General features: G+C 40.5%; 1 protein-coding gene across 3 annotated transcripts in view; it reads right to left on the bottom strand.

The window, feature by feature from the left end:
- The window catches only part of RALGPS1 (Ral GEF with PH domain and SH3 binding motif 1), a 777,507-nt gene that overhangs the window by 667,106 nt on the left and 97,656 nt on the right, over positions 1 to 12,745 (bottom strand). For all 3 annotated transcript variants that reach the window (XM_030207496.1, XM_030207498.1, XM_030207497.1), the window contains exon 2: positions 1,272 to 1,365. The gene's annotated coding sequence lies outside the window, so the exon portion shown is untranslated. The remainder of the gene's footprint in view (positions 1 to 1,271; positions 1,366 to 12,745) is intronic.

The raw sequence follows: 12,745 nt of genomic DNA, 5'->3' as shown, positions 1-12,745 counted from the left end.
AAACCTAGATTCTTTTCCTGGGCCGTAACTCCTAATGTCTAAAATAGTTTAGACAATAATTGAAATTAAATTTAGGGGAAAATTAGGCTTTTATAACTCAGGCAATTTGATTCCCCCTCCCCCCCCCCCCCCCCCCCCATGACCAATTGGAAGAAGTGCATCTTAACACATCCATGCTTAACTTAGAGGAATGGATGTAATTTGAGTTTAAAAAAACTGAATCACTCCTATCATATCAGTAGGGTAGTCCAGGGGTCCTTTGCATTGCTTCATATTGATTTGAAAGCTCCAACCATATTTAGAATTAGAGGACTTGATTGCAGCAGCTCATGAATTATTTTCCTGTTTGGACTACTATAATGTAGCAGCTGGTCCAAAATGAAGACTGGTGAGGCACCGTGAGAAAGTGCTCATAGTAGGACAGGCTGCCACAAGAACTGTACAAGGAGTTTGATCCTGGTAAATTTTAAAAAGGTTTGAAAACCTCTTGTTTGTGTGATTTAGTGTTGATTGGGTTTTAAATGGGTAATATTATTGAATTATTTTAGCTGCATTTTACATTACTTTTGTAAACTACATGGTGGTTTTACAAATATGTGATAAACAGAAATGGAGAAATAAGTAAACATTATCTGCAAAAAGTATTTGATCTCAGTAGGTATGAAAATTCAACACAGACTGTACTTTACATTCTAAAGAGTAGGAGGACCAGAAACATCATGCGTAGTATTGTTAGCCCTATTTTTAACATTATAACCCATCTGCAGTTGGATAAACAGATGTCAAAGTAGCTGTGATGCACCCAGTGAATGAGCTATAACTGGAAATGAATTCCTCCAAATCCCAGTAGCATCCTCTTCTCACCAAACAATGTCTTCCCTTCTGTGGCCAAAAAACTCAGCTGTTTAGGAATGGGCTAACTCTCTGAAGCTGAACTCAAGCATGGCAGATTTCAGCCCAGATAGAGTTTTTTTTTTTTTTCCAAAATCCATGGCTTCCTCTGAGATCTGCTAAGAAAATCCATCAGATTTTTCCTCCCACATGTCAAGATCAGCAGATATGAAAACATGGACACCTTTGCAGACTGACCCCCCCCCCCCCCCCCCAGGTTAATGTTAGATTTCAGTCAATTTTGACAAACAGCGGATCAATTCAATATTGCCCCAGTTATTTTTGAACTAATTCACTCATCCCAAAACCTGTTGCCTCACTTAAAAACAGATAAGAAAGATCAGGGACAGAAAGAAAACAAAAATAAATAAAAACCTTACCCATATTGTAGCTTTGTGTCCAAGTTTAAATTCATACAGTCAAATACAACAGTAGTAGCATTTGGGGTTATTTTCTTTGTTGTCTCTAAGATTTCTGCAAAAAAATAAATAAAAAAGAAGAATAAAAAGCCATAAATATCACAATTATTAAATAAGCCATATATACTTTCAATGTATATTGCATAGTGAATGTAGTATCACCTGGATAAAAGACACGCAGGGACGAAACAAGTAATAAGACAAAGGAATTATCTCTGGAACACTTTACAGACAAGCTAGAGTTGTTATTACCAAATTAAAATGGGCAATTATTTTATTTACTACAACAGGAAGAAAAACTCAGCACTTTACACTGAAGTTATCGGACACCTTGGGCAAGAAGAGCGTCCAGTGTATAGATATAGAAACCAATAGCAGATAAGAGCCACAAGATCGTTCCAGTCTGCCCATACCGCAGATACCTCATTTTATTGTATTTAAAGATCTTGTTCTATGTTTTCTCGATTCTCTTAAGGGCTTATTTACTAAGCTGCATTAAGTATTTAACCTGGCTTTTTAATGAACACTAAAAGCAAGGCACCACACTAACATTTAACGCAGTGCATTAACAGCACATATTAAACTGCTATGTTAAGCACCTAACATGGAAATTACCATTGACTGGGGGGGGGGGGGGGGTAGCTGGAGAATGGAAAGGAGACTGAACATTGGCGTTAGCACAATCATTATCATGTTAACCTGCTACAATAATAGAAGAACCATTCTGCATTATTGGCCATGCTATTAACACATGGTCGTGACTCCTGCTCTGTGTTAACTGCATGACTGCCTTTCCCAAAGTTTTGCACCTAATGTGCCTTCACTTTGCCATAAATGCAAATTAACTGCAAAACCTTTACATACTAATAAAAGTAGGCGCCTTAAGGTTTTTGCCTCCACTGGGAAGCTTCACCAAGCTTTTCATGGACAAATACTTCTCTCTGTTACTCCCAAGTGCATCTGTTTTGAGGCTCAGGCTTGAAATTCCTCTTCGATGAGTGCTCCATGTAGGATTCTCATACTACTCCTTTCCTGAAGTCAGAAGATTGGCTTGTCCATCATATGATACTGGTTGTCAAACATGATCAGTTGTGCACATATTATGAGATTTGGTTTTCCAGTGCTACCAATCTAACTCTCTGAATTCAGGAAATATGACTCCCAGCATTCTGGTGTCAGGAAAACAAAAGACAAGAATATATTTGAACAGAAGGGAGTCTATGCTGGTTTTTGCTGTGGTACCTTCCTGGGAAAGAAAGGCCACCACAGGCCTCTCAATATGCTCTTCCACATAGACTTAAAAAAGGGTAACAGAGGTCGTACAATAGAAGTGGTGTCTTGTATCTTTAAATTATTACCAAGCACTACATCAACTAAGAATTTCACTTAGGGTCCTATCTGTTGGAATGTATTGTATTTTTACATGCATTGCCTGTCACCTATTATTTCTCTGTGATTACTCTGTGACCTCTGATGTGAATTACTTAGAGAGGTCACACAGCTATGCAACTTCCTGTGGGGGATAGATGCAGCACATGGAGCACATGGAGCTCATGTTCTCTCCTAACCTGAGAGGATCTATGGTGGTGTGAGCATCCATTACCATCTAAGCACATGGAAGGAGCTGATAATACAAATGTATAGTAATATGTATATATAAGCCTGTCTGATTATAATCTAACTGCAAACTGTGAGTAAACAGATGTTTTGTTACTTCAACTTTAAAGTGACTCAGCAGTGAATTATTCAGGGGTGAATGAGAGAGAGATGAAGAAAGAAATTAACATTTCTAAAGCTGAAGCTGTGTGTACTAAAATCTGCTAATTATTTACTACAAATAATCCAACAAAAGGGTTATGGGCCCAGGGTCCAGGAATTGAAAAAGAAGAGAAATATTACCAGGCAGAAAAAAAGGCCACATTTTTCTCTTAAGTTTTAAAGGAAAGATTCAGTCTGTCTCTCTCTCCCCCCACACAGCAGACAGAAGGCTAAGAAAATGGCTGAGGGAAGAAATTCACCATTTTTCTATTCTCTCAAGGTGCCTAAATTAAATGAGTTTAATTATCAGCAGTGGGAACTAAGATTCATATGTCTCCTTCGAGCAAAAAGATTAAATATATGCTTAGACCAAGACAGAACAGCTGAAAATATGGCTGAATGGGACAATGCAAACTATTATGTGAAGTGCATGCTTTTGGAAGCTCTCTCAGAGAAACAAGCCATATTAGTGGAGGGAAAAGATACACCAAAGGACATTTTATATAAACTGAGAACTATGTATGCAACTACATATGCAAAGCAGCAACCAATTTGGTTGGCAGAGTTGAATGAAACCAAATTAAGGGATAAAAGTAAATGTAATGATCACATTATGCATCTTATGTCTTCATTTCAAAAGTTAGAACTTTCTGGAATTCCCATGTGTGATGCATTGAAAAGAGCATTTCTTTTTACCTCACTATCAAAGAAGTTTGATGTTTTTAGGTCTGTAAATGAGGCCATTGAAGGGCAATCTTTTGAACAGACAACATCAAAACTAAGGCAGGAATGCATAATAAATGATTCTGAGGAGATGTGTTCTCAAAGCAAGTCAGAGAGAAATGAAACAAATTTCTTGGCAAAGAACAGAGGAAGGCGGAGCTATGGGAAAACTCCACCCAAGGGCAAGCTGATTTGCTACTCATGTGGAAAGGAGGGACATGTATCTAAATGGTGTAAGGAAACACAAAACACTCCCTCTAGCTCACCTAAGCCAATGGAACTAAAGAATTTTCAAACCAGGAAATGTATGAAGGACAAAGATAAACACAAGGGCTTTCTAATGGCAGAAAAATCTTTGACTATGGTAAATAATAATTCAAATGAAAGTACTTGGATTTTGGATTCGGGGAGCACATGCCATTTAACCAATTGTAAAGATTTCTTTCAGGAAATGTGTCCAGAAGAAGGTATTCTTAAAACTGCAAACGCAGGGACTGCTAAGATCCAAGCAAAAGGTATTGGATTCTTAAAATGCAAAGTGTCTAATGAAGTTAAAGAAATTCCTGTAAGTGATGTCTTGTATATTCCCCAAGCAGTTTGCAATATGCTCAGTGTATCTACATTAGATAAGAAGGGATTTGTGATTCATTTTGAAAACAGTAAGTGCACAATCTCTAAAAATGATGAAGTGTATGCTGAAGCTTTTATGCATAATGATGTTTATAAGCTGAACATTTCAGGTGAAGCCTCACATATGGCGCAAGTAAGGAAGAATGATGGTAAATGTAGTCTGGAAATCTGGCACCGCCGCCTGGGACATCGTGATTCTAAGGTGATCCAGGATCTTTACAGTAAGCAACTGGCCACTGGCATTCAGATAAGTGCAGATGCTGGTAAAATGGAGAAATGCATAGACTGTGTTACTCAAAAAGGTGTGAGACCCTCATTTCCTGCATACACAGGAAATAGGAGTAATAAAGTGCTGGACTTAATACACAGTGACTTATGTGGACCGTTTAATATCCCATCATTGGGAAATAACAGATTTGTGCTAATATTCTTGGATGATTTCTCTAGATACTGTGTGGCCTATTTGCTGAAAGAAAAAAGTCAAGTCACAGACATGCTGAAGAAATACGTAGCCATGGTGAGCAATAAATTTGAAAGAAAACCAAAGGTTCTTCAGACTGACAATGGTGGTGAGTTCACTTCACAAAGCATGCGCACATTTCTAGAACAAGAAGGCATTCAACATATCACAACAGTAGCTTATACACCAGAGCAAAATTCTGTTGCAGAGAGAAAATTTAGGTCAATTGTGGAAATGACCAGATGTATGCTGTCAGATAGCAATCTCCCTAAAAGACTATGGGGGGAAGCCATTCTCACAGCAGTGTACCTACAAAACAGAATGCCAACTAAAGGCGCTGAGCGCACACCACATGAGACATGGCATGGTAGGAAGCCAAACCTGTCACACATAAGAACATTTGGAAGTACAGCATATGCTCATGTACCAAAGCAAAGAAGGCATAAGCTGGATTCCACAACAGAAAGGGGCATTTTAGTTGGCTATACTCCAGGACACAAAGGATATAGAATTTTGAATCTGAAAACTGGCATTGTTGGCATAAGACATGTTACATATTTTGATGAAAACAAAAGGGTTGATAAAGGCTGGATTATCCCAGATGAGCCTTATCATCCAGAATATGAAACTAGAACCATAATAGACATGCCAGTGTATATAAATGCCATACCAAGGCAGATGTCTGAAAGCAACTCATCTGTATCTAACGAGGAACAGGCAGAGGAAGCAGACACAGAAAGGATCATTGAAGAAGACAGTACAGTTGGAGAAGGGGAATCAATTGGAGAAGAACTCTCAGATTTAGAGGATGCGGAAAGGTCAGACCAACCTGTTGTCAGACGCTCATCCAGGGAAAACAAAGGTGTTCCACCCCCAAGACTGTCTTACCTAACAAAGTCAGCAGAAGCTCAAGAGCCCTTAACATGGGATGAGATTGAGAAAATGCCAGCAGAAGAAGCTGCTGAATGGCATAAAGCTGCACAAGAAGAAATTGATGCATTGGATAAAAATAATACTTGGATTCTTACAAAATTACCTCCTGGCAAGAAAGCTATAGGATGCAAATGGGTATTCAAGTTAAAAAGGAATGCACAAGGAAAAGTGGAAAGGTATAAAGCCAGATTAGTGGCAAAGGGATATCTTCAAAATATGGAGAAGATTTTGATGAAGTGTTTGCACCTGTAGTGAAACACACGACAATAAGAACACTTCTGAGCATTGCAGTCTCAAAAGGCATGCAAGTCAACCACATTGATGTGAAAACAGCATTTCTTCACGGAGATATAACTGAAGACTTGTACATGGAACAGCCAACAGGTTTCATAAATACAAAACAAAGACAGCTAGTGTGTAAATTAAACAAAGGTCTTTATGGATTAAAGCAAAGTGCAAAATGTTGGAATGATAAATTGCATGAAATATTGACAAATTTAGGATTTAAGCAAGGTGAAGCAGATAAATGTTTGTACACTAGGTGCAGAAATGGACAATATGCATACATTTTAGCTTTTGTTGATGATCTGCTCATTGCAAGCAAAAGTGAGCAAGAGTACAAGGACATTGTAAAGTGTTTAAACCTCAATGTTGAGATAAAAGAACTTGGTAATGTGTCATACTATCTTGGTATAGAAATTGAGAAACAAAATGATGGTTCTTATCTTCTAAGCCAGAAGCAGAAAATAAATGAGCTTATTGAAAGTTTAGGTATGCAAGATGCCCAAGTTGTAAGCACTCCCATGATCACTGATTTTCTGAAGGATGAAACAGTAAGAGAACCTTTACCAGATAACATCCAATATAGATCAGCCATAGGTAAGCTTTTATATCTAGCTACCACATACAGGGCTGATATAGCAAATGCAGTAGGAATTTTGAGCAGAAGGGTCAGCTCACCTACCAAATCAGATTGGACTGCAGTTAAAAGGATGGTAAGGTATTTAAAGGGTACCATTGATTGTAAATTAAAGATTTCAGCCAATAGTAATCCAAAACTAATATGTTACTGTGATTCAGATTGGGCAGGGGATCATTCTGATTATAAATCCACAAGTGGATATGTGTTTATGTATGGAAATGTACAAATTTCATGGGCCAGTCATAAACAAAGTATTGTGAGTTTGTCTTCTACAGAAGCTGAATATGTGGCTGTATCGGAAGCGTGCAGAGAACTGATGTGGATTGAAAAACTTTTGCTGGATTTTGGAATAGCTGAAAAGAGACCAATCCAGATAATGGAAGATAATCAGAGCTGCATCCGACTGTCACAGAATGACAAGGTTCAGTCACGCACCAAGCACATCGCAACGAAATACCACAACGTGCGAGAGTTGGCAAAAGAAGGGGTCATCAGTCTACAATATTGTCACACCAGTGAGATGACAGCTGACATCATGACCAAACCGTTACCCAGAGAACATTTTGTGAATCTGCGTATAAAGCTTGGACTTTGTATGAATAAATAATTGCATGACAGTTATGCATGAGAAGGGGTTTGTTGGAATGTATTGTATTTTTACATGCATTGCCTGTCACCTATTATTTCTCTGTGATTACTCTGTGACCTCTGATGTGAATTACTTAGAGAGGTCACACAGCTATGCAACTTCCTGTGGGGGATAGATGCAGCACATGGAGCACATGGAGCTCATGTTCTCTCCTAACCTGAGAGGATCTATGGTGGTGTGAGCATCCATTACCATCTAAGCACATGGAAGGAGCTGATAATACAAATGTATAGTAATATGTATATATAAGCCTGTCTGATTATAATCTAACTGCAAACTGTGAGTAAACAGATGTTTTGTTACTTCAACTTTAAAGTGACTCAGCAGTGAATTATTCAGGGGTGAATGAGAGAGAGATGAAGAAAGAAATTAACATTTCTAAAGCTGAAGCTGTGTGTACTAAAATCTGCTAATTATTTACTACAAATAATCCAACACTATCATCATACAGAGGGGCAGAATGACCATTCAGCCAACCGGACAGTGCCCAAGGGCCCAGTACCTCTTCCCCACGTCGACACCTCTCTCCTTAAGTCCCCGGGTTCGGTACGCCTCCCCCCTCCCCATTTACCTCAAAATCCCTTTCTCCATACAGGATCCTAGGTGCTTGCCGTTGACCGGAACCGTCTCTCTGCGGCAGCCTACCCCTTTCTGACATAACTTCCTGCTTCCACAAGGGTGGGCCATGGCAGAGAGGTGCTGGTCAACAGCAGACAGCTGGGGCCCTGTACGGAGAAAGGGACCTTTGAGATAAATGCGAGGGGAGACAGCCAGATCCAGGGACACAGAGTAGAGAAGGGGACATGTCGGACCTGGAGAAGGGAAATGGGGGCAGAGATGTGGGACCCAGAGGTGGAGGGGGGGGGGAGATTCCTGTCAGTACACCCCTGATTATACACCTCATTCTAAAAATACACAAGCTAGTTTGCAACAGATGAGTTGCTCTGAATTGTTCTTAAGCAAATGAAATAAGTCTTGTATCTCTCAAAAGTACAGGCTAACCACAAGAGAACAGATGTGAGATAACCTAGGCTATCCAACAGCCTGCCATGAGTCAGAGATTCCAATTGATCATGTCTGAATGCAGCTGTCGTCCCTTACTCTTCCCCCACTTCCTTTCTATGGCTGACTGAAGCAACTGGACCAATGCATGTAATTTCTACAGGCATCAAAAGGAACACCAATGTGATGCCCCATAAGGGTGCTGAAAATACACAATCCACCTCAAGGACAAATCCACTTTTCTTTTGGGCACTATATGCATCAAGATTTGAAAGACATTGCTGAATCTTGCATCCAAACTCATATTTTGCAAAGTAGGTGAACAGAGTTCAGAAAATGTTTATTTGGTAACATTATTTTAGGAATCCTTTTACTAAACAGGTTCTAGGTGTGATATTAGATTCAAGACTCACTTTGGGAGATAAAACTATGCTCTTGATAAAAAATTCAATTTTCGATTACATCATCTGAGGGCAGTGCATTCATCTTTGAGTGTTCAGAGTTTTACAACTGTTGCACAGGCGGTTTTAGTCGTAAACTGTCTAACCAGTGAGTGACATCATTTCCTCCCACCAAAGGACTTTTTAACTAAAGTGCATTAAACAGTGGAAAGGGGCTTCTTAATTAAAGTGAGGGAAAGGGAGGGAGACAGATCGTGGTGGGGAGAAGGGTAAGAGATGCCCAGACTACATGGTAGCAATGACAGGTGGGGAGATCGGGGGGGGGGGGGAGGAGAGAGAAACAGGGGCCCCTCTCCTTAATTTCTACCCTGGGCCCCAGAATGTCTAAAACTGGCCCTGGATATCACAGACCCCATTTGTGCATAAAAAAGTAGTAGAAGCGAGCTGGAGCAGATGGCAGCCACTCATCTGTGAACTGCAGATCTCTGAAATTTTGGGAGGGTGGCGATGGAGAGAGCAGCTTGAAAGACAGCATCAAGATGGCAGATGTGCAGCAGAGTGGAGCCAGCGGGAAAGAGGCAAGCGTATCTGGCTTGCTACAGAATATAACGCCAGAGGCCTCACTTACCTGACAGGACTTTCAGCCACGACTCAGAAAACTGATACGTGAAATTACATCTATGAAGGCAGATCGTGCAGTGATGGTGGCAGATCTTAAAGAAGAGGTGAGAAACTTGAGAGACAGGCTTGAGGAAGTGGAGCAGAAAGCAGAGGAGAATGAAGAGGAGCTAAGGACTGTGCAAGCCACAGTACATAAATTAGTGGTGATTTAAGAAAGAAATACCGCTTTTTGCACCAAAAATCACTTAAATTGTAGCACTTAAGTATATACATGCTGTTTTCCATGCGGAATGCTGCCAATTTGCTGAACACCAGTATCGCACTGCATTGCTCACTTTGGTGAATTTCAAAGTTTGTATGTTTTTTTTCTTCCACTTCTGGTTTCTAGCCCTTGTTAAGTGCACCATTTGGAATTACTTTACAACCGTTTCAATCCAGGCATTATTATTGTTTCTGTAAAGGTATAGTTTTTTGCTCGATACATGAAGTTATATATATCAAATTGTTTTTAGTACGCTATTCATGTTTTACCTCATATTCAATATCTATCATTTTACCATTCATGTTTTTTATATATGTTTAATTTTTAACTTAATGCACACCTTTAGGTTTTATACTTTTATATGTTTTAAGTACAATATTGATACTATAGTACTGTACTGCATTATTATATACATACAAACCTTTTTAGATTTCTTGATATTTATGTTTCTATGTATCATTAATTTATACAAATGTTTCTTTTACTACAAAGGCTCCTGATGAAGGGACACCTGCCCGAATCACGGCAGTTTTGAGTCTTTTGACTATAGGATTCAGCCTGCCGCATTGAGCCTGCCATGAGTGGGAAAGTGCGGGGTACAAATATAACTAAAATTTAAAAAAAAAATAGGATTGTAGTACTTCATCAGAAGCAATAAAAGAAGCTATATACCATTCTGCATGGTTTTCCTCATTTTTTTTTTCAATACCTCACTTTTTGTTTCTGCTTTAATATATTTTGACACATGAGAATGCCCAGGGTGTCAGTACAATTACAAGAGATGGGATACAAAGTAGCCTAGTAGTTAGTGCAGTGGACTTTGATCCTGGGGGACTGAGTTCAATTCCCACTGCAGCTCCTTGTGACTCTGGGCAAGTCACTTAACCCTCCATTGCCCCAGGTACAAAATAAGTAGCTGAATATATGTAAACCGCTTTGAATGTAGTTGCAAAAACCTCAGAAAGGCGGTATATCAAGTCTCATTTCCCTTTCCCTTTATCAAATGTATGTTACCCCCCCCCCCCCCCAAAAAAAAAAAAAAAAAAAAAGATTTAGGGGTCTTTTTACTAAGGTGTGCTGAAAAATGGCTTGCGGTAGTGTAGGTGTGGGCTTTGGGTGAGTGCCAATCCATTTTTCAGTGTGCCTGTAAAAACCCCCTTTTTAAAATTTTTGCCGAAAATGGATGTGCGGCAAAATCAAAATTGTTGCGTGTCCATTTTGGGTCTGAGACCTTACTGCCAGCCATTGACCTAGTGGTAAAGTCTCACGCGGTAACCGGGTGGTAATGACCTGTGCACGCCAAATGTCACTTTGCGAGCATAGCTGATGCACACCAGAAAATAAAAAATATTTTTTGGGCACGCATAGTGGCCATGCACCAAAAATGAAATTACAGCAAGGGCCACATGGTAGCTGTGCACTAACTCCATTTTGGCATGCATTGGGCACGCGTAGATGTTTACGCGGCTTAGTAAAAGGGCCCCTTAAAGCTTAGTAGCACTAGGGGATGGACTCTTCTGGAAGGGGTGTGGGAGCAAGGGTAGTTTCTTTCACTTATGGTGGGAATGCCTTGAAACCCAAAAGGTATGGAGGATGGTAAGTAGTATGATTCAAGAGGATGTCAGGGGTATGTATGTTTATTGACTTGATATACCACCTTTCATAACCCAGCAAACAAGACAGTTTACATAATTAGTATTAAAAAAGGGAAACAGAACTCCAGTGTTTAGATAGGAAAGAATGAGCAAAGGTTTGAAGACACCGATCGATTTACAGCCTAACCAATGGTTTTTAAATATGAAAGAACATATGGGAGGTGGGCTGGGGAGTAAAGAGAGATTTGGAAATTTGTGCATGTTTTCTGCTTACCAAAAAAAAAAAAAATGCAACTACTCCAGGTACACATTGCTCCTTAATTGGCTCCCCTTGGCCATCCAGTTTTTTGTAAAATCCATGTAAAATGTCATTGCCACCCACTTTAGGATCTCATAGCCTACCTCTCAAATGGGTCCTTTTACCAGGCTGTGATAGAAAAGTGGACTTAGCATGCCCTTATGTGGGTCTTTCCCATGCGCTAAGGTCACTTATTACTACTGCAAGAAAATGGCTGCTTTTCCACTTTAATTAATGGCCATGCACTAATGATGCCATTAGTGTGCAGCCATTAACAAAAATGAGCCCTTTCTGCCACCCATTCTGTAGACAGTAAGAGCTCAAACGCTAATCCTGTGCTAATCAGTTCGCGCGCGGCAATACAGATGCACCGATTTGCATAGAAAAGACCACTCTCCATCCCCAGATACACCCGTATCAAAAAATCTACAAAAATATTTTTTAATGCATGGTTTGCGTGAGCAGATTTACAAGTTATCAAGGGACACCTCAGCACATCCTGTGGTAAGGCCTTTTTAAGCTGCGGTAAACACAGTGGTGTACCAAGGGGGGGGCGGTGGGAGCAGTCCGCCCCGGGTGCACACCGCTGGGGGGGTGCCACAGTGCGCGCCTGTCTGCTCCCAGTTTGCTACGCTCGCTAAATTCTCTTGTTCGCTGCAGCTTCCTCCTTCTGCCCCGGAACAGGTTACTTCCTGTTCCGGGGCAGAGGGAGGGAGCTGCAGCGAATGAGAGAATTTAGCGAGCGTAGCGAACTGGGAGCAGACAGGCGCGCGCTGCAGCACCCCCCCCCCCAGCGGCATGCACCCGGGGGGTGTCATTTCGCGGGGGAGGGGGCATGCACCGGGGGGGGGGGGGCGCATCGGCGATCCGCCCCGGGTGCCGTCGAGGGTAGGAACGCCACTGGGTAAACACACACTAATGCTTACCACAGTTTAGTGAAAGGAGTCCAAAGTTTGGCTCCTAAACTATTTGAAAAAGAAACTTCAATATTTATTCATTACTTGTTGAACAAGTAAGAGAATCCCATACAGCTCCTTAGAAACACCTTAGGTCCAGAACTACATTCACCTAAAGCTGGCATGAGAAGCTCACAAACAAGAAAACGCTGGACCTGCAAAGAAGAATCTTTTTCCTAAAAACAAAAATAGGGTCTACAAAATTACTTGCACGCACAAGACAGA

This window comes from Microcaecilia unicolor, chromosome 6 (assembly GCF_901765095.1).
Source record: "Microcaecilia unicolor chromosome 6, aMicUni1.1, whole genome shotgun sequence".
In the NCBI taxonomy this organism is placed as follows: Eukaryota; Metazoa; Chordata; class Amphibia; order Gymnophiona; family Siphonopidae; genus Microcaecilia; species Microcaecilia unicolor.
Note: the sequence above shows the minus strand (reverse complement) of the source record. Positions and strands in the feature narration are given on the sequence as shown.